Genomic DNA, 15,841 nt, shown 5'->3' with positions numbered 1-15,841 from the left:
AGCAACCAAGAAGATTCTGTCTATCATTTAGAGAAATTATAGAATCTGTCTATCATAACAAGAATTTATCATAAAAGTGTTACTGCAGCCATTGTTCAGAAACACACACTTAGGCAGGTCTCCAGAGTCATGTGGTGGTTTGCACACAGGAGGCTGTGATGGCAAAAGGTTTCTGATGCATAGAGCTGCTGGTCTCTACTATGACACCACAGATACATGGTTCAAGTTCAAGAAGAAATGGTGTGTATACTTCTGTGCAGGACTTTCAAACAAGTAAAAAAGGTACAGGCATATACCTTGCCCAACATAGCTGGGGCTGAGGCAGCTGACAAAGAAGACAAGTGGATCAAGAGGCTCTAGAGACAATAATAAAAATGTTTGATGATATATGCTTACCAGCAGGGCAGTAAAAAGCGGTGTGCCAAGTGTGCAGCGGTAGCCTGGGACAGGGGCGGATCCAGGAAAAAATGACAGGGGGGCACCTTGTGCATGCCGAAGGCGTGCGGCCCCATGAAGGTGTGCGTGGCCTCACAAGAGCGCTCCTTCTTTTTTATTTGATTACAGAGTATCTATAGATATATATATATATATACATATATATACATATATACATATATATACATATATACACATATTTATATATATATATATATATATATATATATATATGAACATATGACCAAGAATAAAATATATTAAAATATTTAAATTTAGCCAGCCTTACGTTTGTGGTTATGCTGCTGGCGGGCAGTACTGTTCAATTGGAGACCGAGAGCTGGCTTCTCTCGGCCTCTCCTCCAAGGACGCAAACATAGCTACAGCCTCCGGGGCTCCACGCATCTCTCCTCCTTCTTCAGTGCAGCCAGCGGCGCGCCAATGACTGAGCCGCAGGCTTGCTGAGCCGGACAGCAATTCGACAGCTGAGCCACCGCTCAGCTGCCCTGACTACCACTCTTAGAGCACTCTTAGTCAGGGCAGTTGAGCGACAGCTCAGCTGTCCAATTGCTGTCCGGCTCAGCAAGCCTGCGGCTCAGTCATTGGCGTGTCGCAGGCTGCACTGAAGAAGGAGGACGTCAGGGACAGGGCAGCGGGTGTGGGGAGCCGGGACACGTAAGCGCAGCGCCGCAGATCGGATTGAAGAGAGACCCGATCTGCGGCGGGGGGCCCTTTTAGATTGGGCGGCCCGTGGTACTTACCCCCAGGCTCCCCCCCCTTAATCCGGTGCCAGACATGACAGGGGGGGCACGGGCCCGCGTGCCCCCTCCCCCCCCCCCCCCTGAATCTGCCACTGGCCTGGGAGAGGAACTGGCAGCTGTTGCAATGTCTGTTTTACCAGGCCCGCAACCAGGAAGTGGAGAGCCTCACATCATCTCTGTGCACTACTGATGCCATTGGGACACATGAAGCAGAGGAAGTAGGGAGCGATCAGTTGAACAGCAGTACACTTAACACTGCACTGGGAGCGTGCCGAACTGGAGTCTGACCATCGGCTTCATAAGGCTCAGCCACACCCATAGGACATCAGCGGCACTCACAGGACTTTGTGACTGCAGTGCAGTTACTACTTTATACCCTACATATACATTAATTTTATCTGTAGATTGTTTTTCTGGCATCTTTGTACTACTGCTCCCATCTCCTGCTGTTCCCTTCACTACTGCCCCCTTCATCCCTTCCTGTCCTCTGTACTAATGCCCCATCTCTTGTTGTTCCCATCACTACTGCCCCCCATTTCCTGCTGTTCCCATCACTGCTGTCCCCTTAATTTCCTGCCATTCCATTCAGTACTACCCCCACATCCCCTGCTGTTTCTTTATATTGTGCCTTGTGCCCGCCTCATACATCCATCTCTCTCTCAATTCAATTCACCATTGTTGTGTGGCACAATGTGTATAAAGGTTACTACTATGTGGTGTAATCTGTACTATGTGGTAGAATGTGAATAAGGTTGCAATACTGTGCTGTCATTTGAATAGGGGGTACTATTTTGTGACCAATCGCCTTTTTTGGGTGTACGCCTTTGGCACGTACTGTCTCAATTCATGTGAGGGGCACCAGTGCTCTTTATAGCATGAGGTACCAAAATGTCTAGTTATGGCTCTGCTTACAAGTGAAAAATGTTATAATGGACTGACATGCTATTAACCTACTGTGCAGAGCACCTCTGAGAGTATCCAGTCATAAGCTGCAAGAATGAAACGTGCATTAGCAAGCAAGCTCAACAGGGACATGATTGTGTGTGGAACTAACATACAGTACCTTATACAGCACATTCTAGCAGCCTATCGCCTCAAATTCACACCTCAGACCCCAATCTCCAATGCAAAAGTATTAACCTCAGGGCCGAAAAAGTCCAAACTGTTTACCAAAGTAGATAAGGAGACAAATAATGCAATCAAAATAAAAAATTATACTGGTTGACCATGGGTGTGGTCACGCTGCAATCCACAAATTTCCAGATGAAGTGTCATATACTGGACAGTAATGTCAAATCACGTGTATGTTTGCTGTAGGAAGCACGACGGCGATGCTTTCGCATGTTTAGTGTAGCCCTCTGTCTACGAATGTAGGCATCTACCTGCCATGTTTTGGGTTTGCGGTGCAACTACCTGTCATGTTTTTGCCCCGCAATCGCCACTGCCTGTCCTTCAGGCAGAGGCTTTGGCACAAGTAAGATGCTTTTGCATCTCACTTTGGGGGTCATTCCGAGTTGATCGCTAGCTGAAAATGTTCGCTGCACAGCGATGAATCAAAAAAACGGCACTTTTGCGCATGCGGCACAATGCGCACGTGCAACGTACTTTCACAATGGCCGATGCAGTTTTACACAAGGTCTAGCGAAGCTTTTCAGTCACACTGCTGGCCGCAGAGTGATTAACATGAAGTGGGCGTTTCTGGGTATCAACTGACCGTTTTCAGGGAGTGTTTGAAAAAACGCAGGCGTGCCAGGAAAAATGCAGGCGTGGCTGGGAGAACGCAGGGCGTGTTTGTGACGTCAAATCCGGAACTAAACAGGCTGAAGTGATCGCAAGCTAGGAGTAGGTCTGGAGCTACTCTAAAACTGCAATCTTCTTTTGTAGTCGCTCTGCGATCCTCTCGTTCGCACTTCTGCTAAGCTAAAATACACCCCCAGAGGGCGCCGGCTTAGCGTTTGCACGACTGCTAAAAACTGCTAGCAAGCGAACAACTCGGAATGACCCCCTTTGTGCGCACATGCAATGCAGCTGCTGCATGTGCACATACTTAACAAGGCATGAGAACGCTGAGGCCATGGATTAGATATTTTTACATAATAAAAAAGGCGCCTAAGAAGAGACATGATTAATATTTACAAATACATTAAGGCCTCTTCTACCCCATTCACCTCCTTGTGGCAGTGATATACCCCCCCCCCCCTGGTTTCCCACCTTCTCTCCTCCGATCTCCTCTCTGTCATCCTCGGTGACTTTAACATCCCTATTGACATCACTAATGCAGCTTCCACTAATCTTCTCACCCTTTCCACCTCCTTTGGACTTTCACAATGGAGGTCCACCCCTACTCACAATCTCGGCCACACCTTCGACCTTGTCTTCACCCACTGATGTGATCTCTCTGATTTCTCAAGCTCTCCCTTCCCTCTCTCTGACCACCATCTGCTTTCTTTCACCCTCTCATCCTCCTTTCTTCTCTCCACGCTAAGACCCACCATCTCCAGACGCAATCTCGGGTCTCTCGACCCCGCTTTCATGTCCTCCCTCGAGACCTTCCTCTCTCCTCTTTCCACCATGACCTGTCCCAACCAGGCAGCCTCCCTTCTATAACTCTTCCCTAACCGCTGCTCTCGACTCTGTGGCCCCCCCTCTCCTCTGTCCCCCTCCGCCGCTCCAGACCGCAACCCTGGCACACCAAACTAACACGCTTCTTACAAAAATGCTCACGCTCCGCTGAACGCTCCTAGAGGAAATCTCACTCTCTGCCGGACTTCCGCCATTTCAAGTTTATTCTCTCCTCCTACAGCTCTGCTATTTCCCTCGCCAAGCAATCCTTATTCCAAGTACTCATCTCTTCTCAGTCATCCTGTCCACGCCGTCTCTTTGAAACTTTCAACAATCTCCTTCGGCCCCCTCCTCCTCTCATCCTCCCGCACTGCCACTGACTTTGTCTCCTTCATCTCCAAAATTGAGGATATCTGACACCACATCTCCCCCCGCCACCCCTCTGCTGCCCCATCATCCCTCCCTTCCATCTATCTCACCCTGTCCTCCTTCCATCCCACTTCAGACAAGGAAGTCCACTCCCTCATCTTATCCTCCCCCCCTCCACCTGCCCCCTGGACCCCCTTCCCTCTCGTCTTCTCCGCTCCCTCTCCCCCACTGCCTACTCCCACCTTGCTCACCTCTTTAACCTATCGCTCTCTACCGGCATCTTACCTTCACCATTCAAACATGCTCTGGTCTCACCTACTCTCAAAAAACCCAACCTCGACCTTTCATCACCCACTAACTACCGCCCCACCTCTCTTCTACCTTTCGCCTCCAAACTACTTGAACGACTGGTCTACAGCCGTCTCACAAGCTACCTCTATGACAACTCCATCCTCGATCCACTACAATCTGGCTTTCGCCTACTCCACTCCACTGAGACTGCCCTGGTGAAAGTCACCAATGACCTGCTTTCAGCCAAATCCAGAGGCCACTTCTCTCTGCTCATCCTTCTGGACCTCTCTGCTGCCTTTGACACTGTGGATCATCCTCTCCTCCTCCGCACACTCCAAATCTCTTGCCTCTCTAGCATTATCCTTGACTGGTTTTCTTCTTACCTCACTAACCACTCCTTCTCTGTGTCTACCTCCGGCACCACCTCACACCCTTCCATCCTTCCTGTTGGTGTCCCTCAGGGTTCTGTCCTTGGCCCTCTTCTGTTCTCCCTGTACACCTCTTCCCTGGGAGCGCTCATTAACTCCTTTGGCCTTCAATACCACCTCTAAGCTGATGACACAACTCTACGTCTCATCTCCTGATCTGTCCCCCTCTGTCCTCTCTCAGGTTTCCAGCTGCCTCTCCGCAATCTCCTCCTGGATGTCTGAACGCTCTCTGAAGCTCAACATGGACAAAACTGAACTCATCATCTTTCCCCCATGCAGATCAACACCTCCTACCAACATCTCTATCACTGTTGACAACACCACCATCTTCCCTGTTCCCCAACTCCGCTGCTTGGGCATCACTCTTGACTCCTCCCTCTCCTTTGCACCCCACATCCAAGCTCTGGCATAATCCTGTTGGTTCCAGCTACGCAACATTGCTCGCATCAGGCCATTTCTCTCCAAGAGTGCAACTAAACTTATCATCCACTCACTGGTCATCTAACGACTTGACTACTGCAATGTTCTCCTCACTGGCATCGCTTGCTCCCATCTTGCTCCCCTCCAATCTGTCCTGAACTCTGCAGCTAGGCTTATCTTCCTCTCCCGCCGCTCCACATCTGCCACTCCCCTTCGATAAAATCTACACTGGCTCCCATTCCCCTACAGAATCCTCTTCAAACTCTTTACCCTCACATACAAGGACATCTCTAATTCCACTGCTCCCTACATCTCCAACCTCCTCTCCCTTCATACTCCCTCCCGCACCCTACGGTCGACCAATGACCATCGCCTCTCCACCACCCTGGTCACTGCTTCCCATGCTCGAGTTCAAGACTATGCCCGTGCTGCACCCCTTCAGTGGAATGCACTCCCCTGCTACATTAAGACTCTCCCCGACCTTGCAAAGCTTCAAACGTGCACTAAAACCCCACCTATTCATAAAAGCATACCCTCCCGGCGCATAACTGAGTCCTGAGGCCGCTCCTCCATCCCCCTGGCTCATGCCTTGAACATCTCAGCTTTGCTTACATACTGCCATCAGGCTACCTCCCGCTTGCTTGCACCTAATGTCATCTGTCTGTCGACCCTTCCCACTAAATTGTTAGCTCTTCAGAGCAGGGTCCTCTTTCCTCTTGTTATCTAAGCCCTCTTCTCGACACATTTCACTAGCAGCTCTCCCCTACTCTGCGACCATCTATACCCGCTTTTTCTCCTGCTGGTAAAGACTCATCTCCATCGATGGCCACCAACCCCTAGTAGTACTATGATCACTCCCTCACTACTTACATCTTAGCTGTATTATGTCTTGAGAATTGTGGTGCTCTTTGTTACCTGTACTCTATTTGATATTTATTTACTGTAATGCTAAGTTTTGTCTCCCTGTATTGTCCTTTGTACGGCGCTGCAAAACACTTGTGGCACTTTATAAATAAAATGTAATAATAATAATACATGGAAGTAGCAGGCAATTTGTTTATAAAGAAATCTTTACACAGGACACGTGGTCACACCCTAAGGTTAGAGGAGAGGAAGTTTCATACACAGTGAAGGAAGGGTTTCTTCACAGTGAGGGCAGTAAAGAAATGGAATTCTCTGCCAGAGAAGGTTGTAATGGCTGACTTAATTGATATGTTTAAAAAAGGGTTAGACAATTTTTTTTTACCAAAAAGGACATCCAAGGATATACCCTTTAATCATAATGTATGGAGTATCTGGGGCAGAGAAAAGTAAATACTGAGCATAGCAGTAGATCAACTATAGGTTGAACTCGATGGCACAATAGATTAATTAGGCTTCTTTTCTTTTTTTTCCTCTGCGATCCTGCGGCAATGCAGCTGCACCTAATGCCGGCACCGTAATTGTCTGTGCCACTCACTGCTGCAAATAGTCAGCAGTGCAGTGATGACTGATTCAGTCATCATTTGTGCTGAGCACTGCCTGAGCTGCAGCGTCTTCCACGTCTGGCCCCTCCTCACTCTGTCCTGCTTATGTTGCTGCGTGATGACAGAGAATGTGACATGTGCAGTAGGCATTCCATGGCGCTGAGAGAGCCATTAGGGTGCCATTTTCAGCAGCAGAGTGCGGTGCCTCACAGGGCCTAATCAACAAATAGGCTGACTGCCTGTCGGACCTGGTGTGTGTGTCCTGAGACTATATGAGGGTGGCTGTGTCACAGTCCTGACTCCAGTCCTTTAGGTAGCACTTTATTATTTTTATGGGGACCCAGGGAGGGTGCTTTCTGGTCTGGTGCATATTATTGGGGGAGGGGAAGGGGAGCTGGACAATATTATTACTGAAGAAGTGGGAGCTGTCTGGTGCATCATATTATTGGGGAGGGGGGGAAGCGGGACCTGGGATCATTTACTGGGGACTGTCTGGAACAATATCTGTCTGTATTAACTATATTTAATCTGTTGTAAATGTTGACACATAATTACAGATTTTTCCCTGAATATGAGGGAAAATATGGTGGTGGGGTGTGGGGAAGGGGGGTGGTGGGCACTTCTGTATTGGCCTAGGGCAGCTGGAACCCTTAATCACGTCCTGCAGCTTCGTTGAGGTCCACTCAGTAATGTGGTGATTCACCAGTGTATTGAGGAAGTCGTGACACAGGGAAAGATGGAGAATACAGTAAAATGCATGCCGGAATTAATCATAGACGTTAATAGGTGTGGAATTACGGAATAAATGGAAATTGGCCTTGCCACACAGGTGTGTAGAAACTTTGTGTCCCAGGCAGTGTGGTAGCCAAAGGATGGGGATGTTATAAAGTTATAAATGCGGAGGGGGATGCTGAGTCGCTCCAGAATGACTTAGTTAAATTAGAAGCTTGGGCAGCGAAATGGAGAATGCGCTTCAATACAGACAAGTGTAAGGTAATGCACTGTGGTAACAAGAACAAAAATAACACCTACCTACTAAATGGGGTAAAATTAGGGGATTCTGTACTGGAAAAGGACTTAGGTGTCCTCATAGATCGCAAACTAAGCAGTAGTACCCAAAGTAGGACTGCAGCAAAGAAGGCTAATAAGATATTAGCATGCATAAAACGGGGAATTGATGCTAGGGACGAGAGTATTATACTCCCGTTATATAAATCACTCGTGAGGCCACACCTTGAATACTGTGTACAATTCTGGGCACCTTACTACAAAAAGGATATCCTGGAGCTAGAAAAGGTTCAAAGGCGGGCGACCAAACTAATTAAGGGTATGGAGATGCTGGAATACGAGGAAAGGCTTGCAAGACTAGGAGTGTTAACACTGGAAAAGAGGAGATTAAGAGGGGACATGATCAACATTTACAAATATATAAGGGTACAATATACAGATCTTGCGCAGTACCTGTTTTTGGTTAGATCAACACAGAGAACTCGTGGACACTCGCTCAGGTTAGAGGAGAGGAGATTCCACACAATACGGCGTAAAGGCTTTTTTACGGTAAGGACGATACGTGTTTGGAATTCCCTGCCTGAGGGAGTTGTAATGGCCAACTCAGTCAACACCTTTAAGAATGGGTTAGATAAATTCCTAATGGATAAGGATATCCAGGGTTACGAGGCATAGTCACGCACTATGGTTATTATAAAAAAGAGGTGTTAATCGGAACGGCAGTCAGCAACTTCAGTCAAAATTTTATACAAAATAATCGTGCATAGGAGACCACAAATAGGTTGAACCCGATGGACAATTGTCTTTTTTCAACCTTAGATACTATGTTATGTCAAAACCAGCTCATATTTGGAATACCAGAAAGTAATCAATTTATGATAAATTACCGTGCGCCGGTAATGGCTGCCTTCTGATTTCAAAAATGGATGAAGAAGTGTTACCCCACACTCCAGAAACCGTTGTAGTCAAGAAAATACCATTAGAATCCAGAGGCACTCAAAAAAAAAAAACAAATAAAATACATTCATAGTGCATCAAATGTATACAAAAAACCAGATCAATTTAAATCTTTTGGCGAGTCTTATACCTAAAATATAGGTCTACTTTTTTAGGAGTATACAGTCACATTTTTGGGGGGAGCTGAAGTTCCACCAGTATGGATTCTGTATACCTCTGGTCTTCTTCTCCACAATTGATACCCAAAAAAGAGAGACAAAAACTTTCAATGGTGCAATACCTTTTATTCACTGTACTAAACATATAAAAAAGGGATAAGGGTGGTCTCTCACCATATGAAGTGGTCTACAAATAAAGTAGACAATAACAGCAAGTTTTTAAAGATGGTTCCACTTGGGCGTCCCCGAAAACCAGCCGTCCAACTCCACAGGTGATGTCACAACCGTCTCCCTCACAACAAAGTCCTCCTGCCGATGCGTTTCGACACAAACAGTGTCTTCATCAAGGCATAAGGAGGATCTGACATTTCAACCTATTTATACCCATCTTAATTAACAATGGGGCAGACCTATTTCCAGACATGGAACAACTATCTTCTAAAATTCCCATAACAACAAACATCACATTCAACTTCAAATCCAGTCCACATTTTACAGTGTGCCACTGATTCCCGCCATAAAGGAAAGCCTGTCCTCTTCAGACAGTAATTCCCGCCGGCCGGAAGTCATCATCACGGCCGCGACTGGAAGTGCATCATTGCGCCCGCGACCGGAAGTGCATCATCAGCGTCATCGACGATCCACTCCACCCAGAAGAAATGGGTGCATGGCTTCATGAATCCAACCGGAAGTCTGTTGTCCATGGGATCTCTTCTTTCTATTCAGAGATTCACCGTTCTCGGCCATATTGGTTTCATTAAAAGTCCCAAAGTCACTTTAATGAAGGGAATCACCTCAGGAGAAGGGGAAAACACAGGAATTAAATTATTTATGAACAACATTAAAACAACTCTTAATTCCTATAAATAATGTGAGACAGATTCTAATAGAAGAATTTTGGAATAAACACGGTAAAATGAGTTTTCTTTGAAAAATTCCATTAAAAAATACATAGAATTTTTATAAAAACCATTTCAATTCGAAATCTTTGTTAAGTCCTTTCGGGGCGAGGGTACCACAGTTATAAATCATGGTCATTTCACTTTTAGCTAGTTTAGACCCCAAATCATTTCCCCTACTGTCTCCCCTAATGTGTTTCAAACCATAAAAATTCCTGATGTGGGTTATATCGTAATTGTGGGTGTTTTTAAAGTGTAAAGAAAGGGCATGCGTTTCCATACCTTTTGTGATATTCCTCAAATGTTCTCCCAATCTTACTTTTAGGGGTCTCCCTGTGCGCCCAATATAAAATTTGCTGCATGTGCACTCGATGCAATAAACTACATTTGAGGTATGACAGGTGATTAGATCCGTTACCTTAACCTTTTTATTGTTAATCTTAACCTCTGTTATTTTCATACCAAAAGTGTTCTTTACTTTCTTACAACTCGTGCATAACCCACATCTATAAAAACCAGTGGATAAAGTTTTAGGTCCTTTTGGAGATACAGGACACATACTCCGTACCAATTTTGTTTTGAGGTTGGGGGCCCGCCTAAATATACACAATGGATTTGAAGGTAAATCTTCCCCTATCACTGGATCCTTCTTTAACACTTGCCAGTGCTTCTTAAAAATCCGTTGGACCTTAATATGCTGTGATGAAAAGTTCGTAATGAAAGCCCATTTCAATTTATCCTCTTGTTTCCCTTTTTCCTTGCCCACTGGTTTCCTTAAAATAGTGTCTCTATTCAATTCTAAGACTTCTTGGAAAGCCTTTTCGGTCTTATCTTTATCGTACCCACATTTATTAAAACATTGTGCCATTTCACCAGCTTGTGTCTGAAAAACTTCCTTTTCCGAACAGTTTTTCCTCAATCTCCTAAATTGTCCTGATGGTATAGACTCTAACCATCTTTCATGGTGACAACTGTCCCTGGAGATAAAGGATCTAGAATCGGTGGGCTTGATAAAATGTTTAGTTTTTAAAAAACCTTCCTCTACATAAATAGTTAAAACTAAAAAGTTCACACATTTTTTACTTATATCGAAAGTTAAAATTATATTCCGGTCATTGTTATTTAAAAAAGAACAAAAATGGTCAAGTTCTTCCTTCCCAGTGCACTAAAGGATTCTAAAAAACATCCCTTAAGATGTGAGGGGAAAAAAATTGATTTCGGTCTAAATGGAAGACTCTCCTCAGCCTCACTGACCAAATTCTCATCAGATTTCAATGTAAAAAATGTTTTCAAAGTTAATTTTCTTATAAACTTCTGAATGTCAATGAAGGTGTTAAATTGATCTATTTTTGTTGAAGGGGAAAATTTTAATCCCTTTTCAAGAAGGGTCCGTTCCTCCTTCAACAAAATATGTTAACTCAGGTTGAAAATTTTAACATTGTGGTCCTCTTTCAAAGATTCATGTGGACCACTACCTTTTTGATCGCTCAAAACTAAAAAATCCTTGAGCGATCAAAAAGGTAGTGGTCCACATGAATCTTTGAAAGAGGACCACAATGTTAAAATTTTCAACCTGAGTTCACATATTTTGTTGAAGGAGGAACGGACCCTTCTTGAAAAGGGATTAAAATTTTCCCCTTCAACAAAAATAGATCAATTTAACACCTTCATTGACATTCAGAAGTTTATAAGAAAATTAACTTTGAAAACATTTTTTACATTGAAATCTGATGAGAATTTGGTCAGTGAGGCTGAGGAGAGTCTTCCATTTAGACCGAAATCCAATTTTTCCCCCTCACATCTTAAGGGATGTTTTTTAGAATCCTTTAGTGCACTGGTACTTGGAGATCTGGAAAAACTAGAACTAGAGAAAGTTAATTACAATTTGACATTTAAAGAACGACGGGCCCTTGATACTCTATCAAAGGGTAGAAGTTTAATTATTAAGCCAACCAATAAAGGTGGAGTCGTAGTTTTGATGGATAAAATTAAATATGAAGCAGAAGTCATCCGACAGTTGGATGATGAGGTAACATACAAAAAAATTAGGGGGGACCCTACTAAAAAAATGTGTACACAATTGCGTACTCTCGCAGAAACTTATAATAAAAAGGGTACCATCTCAGAAACAGAATCTAAGTTTCTTTTAATAGAGAACCCCATTATACCAACTATTTATATTTTACCCAAAATGCATGAGCATTTTCAATCCCCCAGGACGCCCTATAGTTTCCGGGGTGGATTCGCTTACGGCGAATCTATCCTTTTGCATTGATTTTTATCTCCAGCCCCTAGTTTTAACGAACAGATCCCATTTGAAAGACATAGGAGATGTCTTAAATTTAGTGTCAGCTGTGAAATGGGAGGAGGATTTTTTTCTGGTGACATCTGATGTTAGTTCATTGTACACAATTATAGAGCATAAACAAGGAATAGAATCTGTAATGAAGAAACTCAGACAGTCCAATCTGGACCCTAACTTAATGGAATTTTTACTGGAAGGTATTAATTTTATTCTAACAATTATTTTGTTTTTAAGGATAATTTTTATTTACAGAAAAGGGGCACCGCCATGGGCACTAGGTTCACTCCGAGTTATGCGAATATTTTTATGGGGGATTGGGAGGATACCTCCATTTGGAATAAAAATCCCTTCGGGGCGAACCTAGTGTCCTGGCGAAGATATATCGACGATATATTTTTTATTTGGGAGGATGGGAAGGAAGAACTTGACCATTTTTGTTCTTTTTTAAATAACAATGACCGGAATATAATTTTAACTTTCGATATAAGTAAAAAATGTGTGAACTTTTTAGTTTTAACTATTTATGTAGAGGAAGGTTTTTTAAAAACTAAACATTTTATCAAGCCCACCGATTCTAGATCCTTTATCTCCAGGGACAGTTGTCACCATGAAGGATGGTTAGAGTCTATACCATCAGGACAATTTAGGAGATTGAGGAAAAACTGTTCGGAAAAGGAAGTTTTTCAGACACAAGCTGGTGAAATGGCACAATGTTTTAATAAATGTGGGTACGATAAAGATAAGACCGAAAAGGATTTCCAAGAAGTCTTAGAATTGAATAGAGACACTATTTTAAGGAAACCAGTGGGCAAGGAAAAAGGGAAACAAGAGGATAAATTTAAATGGGCTTTCATTACGAACTTTTCATCACAGCATATTAAGGTCCAACGGATTTTTAAGAAGCACTGGCAAGTGTTAAAGAAGGATCTAGTGATAGGGAAAGATTTACCTTCAAATCCATTGTGTATATTTAGGCGGGCCCCCAACCTCAAAACAAAGTTGGTACGGAGTATGTGTCCTGTATCTCCAAAAGGACCTAAAACTTTATCCTGGTTTTTATAGATGTGGGTTATGCACGAGTTGTAAGAAAGTAAAGAACACTTTTGGTATGAAAATAACAGAGGTTAAGATTAACAATAAAAAGGTTAAAGTAATGGATCTAATCACCTGTCATACCTCAAATGTAGTTTCTTGCACGTGCGGCAAGTTTTATATTGGGCGCACAGGGAGACCCCTAAAAGTAAGATTGGGAGAACATTTGAGGAATATCACAAAAGGTATGGAAACGCATGCCCTTTCTTTACACTTTAAAAACACCCACAATTGCGATAAAAACACCCACAATTGCGATATAACCCACATCAGGAATTTTTATGGTTTGAAACACATTAGGGGAGACAGTAGGGGAAATGATTTGGGGTCTAAACTAACTAAAAGTGAAATGACCATGATTTATAACTGTGGTACCCTTGCCCCGAAAGGACTTAACAAAGATTTCGAATTGAAATGGTTTTTATAAAAATTCTATGTATTTTTTAATGGAATTTTTCAAAGAAAACTCATTTTACCGTGTTTATTCCAAAATTCTTCTATTAGAATCTGTCTCACATTATTTATAGGAATTAAGAGTTGTTTTAATGTTGTTCATAAATAATTTAATTCCGGTGTTTTCCCCTTCTCCTGAGGTGATTCCCTTCATTAAAGTGACTTTGTTTTGGGACTTTTAATGAAACCAATATGGCCGAGAACAGTGAATCTCTGAATAGAAAGATACATGAAGCCGTGCACCCGTTTCTTCTGGGTGAAGTGGATCGTCGATGATGCTGATGACGCACTTCCGGTCGCAGGCGCAATGATGCACTTCCAGTCGCGGCCGTGATGATGACTTCCGGCCGGCGGGAATTACTGTCTGAAGAGGACAGGCTTTCCTTTATGGCGGGAATCTGTGGCTCACTGTAAAATGTGGACTGGATTTGAAGTTGAATGTGATGTTTGTTGTTATGGGAATTTTAGAAGATAGTTGTTCCATGTCTGGAAATAGGTCTGCCCCATTGTTAATTAAGATGGGTATATATAGGTTGAAATCTCAGATCCTCCTTATGCCTTGATGAAGACACTGCTTGTGTCGAAACGCGTCGGCAGGAGGACTTTGTTGTGAGGGAGACGGTTGTGACATCACCTGTGGAGTTGGACGGCTGGTTCCAGGGACGCCCAAGTGTAACCATCTTTAAAAACTTGCTGTTATTGTCTACTTTATTTGTAGACCACTTCATATGGTGAGAGACCACCCTTATCCCTTTTTTATATGTTTAGTACAGTGAATAAAAGGTATTGCACCATTGGAGGTTTTTGTCTCTCTTTTTTGGGTATCAATTGTGGAGAAGAAGACCAGAGGTATACAGAATCCATACTGGTGGAACTTCAGCTCCCCCCCAAAAAATGTGACTGTCTACTCATATTTGGAATAGCCTAACACATTTCTCTGTGAAACACAACTTCGTCAGAGGCACGGTAATCTCTCATAGTCTGGAGGGGAATCTGATGATCTGACCTCAGGAGCAGTATCTGATGGTCTGACCCCCAGGAGGGATGTCCAATGTTCTAGCTCTAGATGCAGCATCTGAATCTCCAGCCCTAGGAAAAATGTCTGAATGGTCAACCCCAGGAGGGGTGGCTAAGACACAGACCACAAAAAAAAGGAGGGCGTTAGTGTCACTAATGATCTTTGACATAAAACACAAGACTTAAATGGACCACTATCTAGACCAGTGATGGCTAACCTTGACACTCCAACTGTTGTTGAACTACACATTCCAGCATGCCCTGCTAAAACTGATGCAGGGCATGCTGGGATGTGTAGTTCAACAACAGCTGGAGTGTCAAGGTTAGTCATCACGGATCTAGACTGAGGTGCTGACCCTCATCTAAGAAAACAAAATTGAGATAGAAAAATTAAGAAGCGCTGTCCAATATCAGTCAATGTACAGTAAAACGTATTGCATAAAATTAAAATAATAATAATAATAATACTATGGTCGACGGTAAGATAAACAAATGTTATCACAATATCTAAAAAATATGAAAAATATATATAAAAATATAATATTGTGACTCAGTTATTTGTACCACACAGAGCTGTCCACAGTGTTAGTAAGTTAGAGGGTTAAAAAAACATCAGTGAAATGATAACTTATTTTCCACCACAAAAAGGTCAATTGTTCCAATTTATGTCTCCACAGTCAGACTTCAGATGTTAAAATACTTGCTCCCTTTTTGTCCAGCATAATCAGTTTGCAAATACTGTATGTGTTGTGCTCAAATTACGATAGGCTGCGATATATGGTCTCACTATGTAAAAAAGCAGCAGACCGGCAATAACCTGGATATCCAGGCAGTTACGTCTGTCAAGTTATTATTAGTCACTGTGCATGGTTAAAAAAAAAGACTTCAACATACCAGTCTCTAGTCTTTCAATTATCACTGCTGGTGGAGACTTGTCCAAAGAATGCATACAAGAGAACACCTCTTACCGCTGTTGTAAAAGCCAGGTGTCTGAGGATGCTATCTGTGCAGAGCTAATAGGGAACTGGAGTGAACCGCTACTATTGCTTCAAAGACCGGACTTCTCGCCACCACTTCTCAGTGCTGCTGCTGCGGCTTGTCAGCATGCTGATCGAGAGCTTTGTAGCAGGGTACAATATGGCAAAAAAATGCTACCTGTAATTGTCAACTTGACGCATTTCACTGCCTTGGTAGGTGGGGCTGTTTCTTGGCTAAGATGC

General features: G+C 43.4%; 1 protein-coding gene across 16 annotated transcripts in view; it reads right to left on the bottom strand.

Moving 5' to 3' along the window:
• The window catches only part of LOC134980775 (protein SIX6OS1-like), a 987,982-nt gene that overhangs the window by 266,857 nt on the left and 705,284 nt on the right, over positions 1-15,841 (bottom strand). The gene's annotated exons all lie outside the window — the stretch shown is intronic.

This window comes from Pseudophryne corroboree, chromosome 12 (assembly GCF_028390025.1).
Source record: "Pseudophryne corroboree isolate aPseCor3 chromosome 12, aPseCor3.hap2, whole genome shotgun sequence".
Taxonomy (NCBI): Eukaryota; Metazoa; Chordata; class Amphibia; order Anura; family Myobatrachidae; genus Pseudophryne; species Pseudophryne corroboree.
The sequence above is the reverse complement of the archived record's forward strand: the minus strand, read 5'-3'. Positions and strand labels throughout refer to the sequence as shown.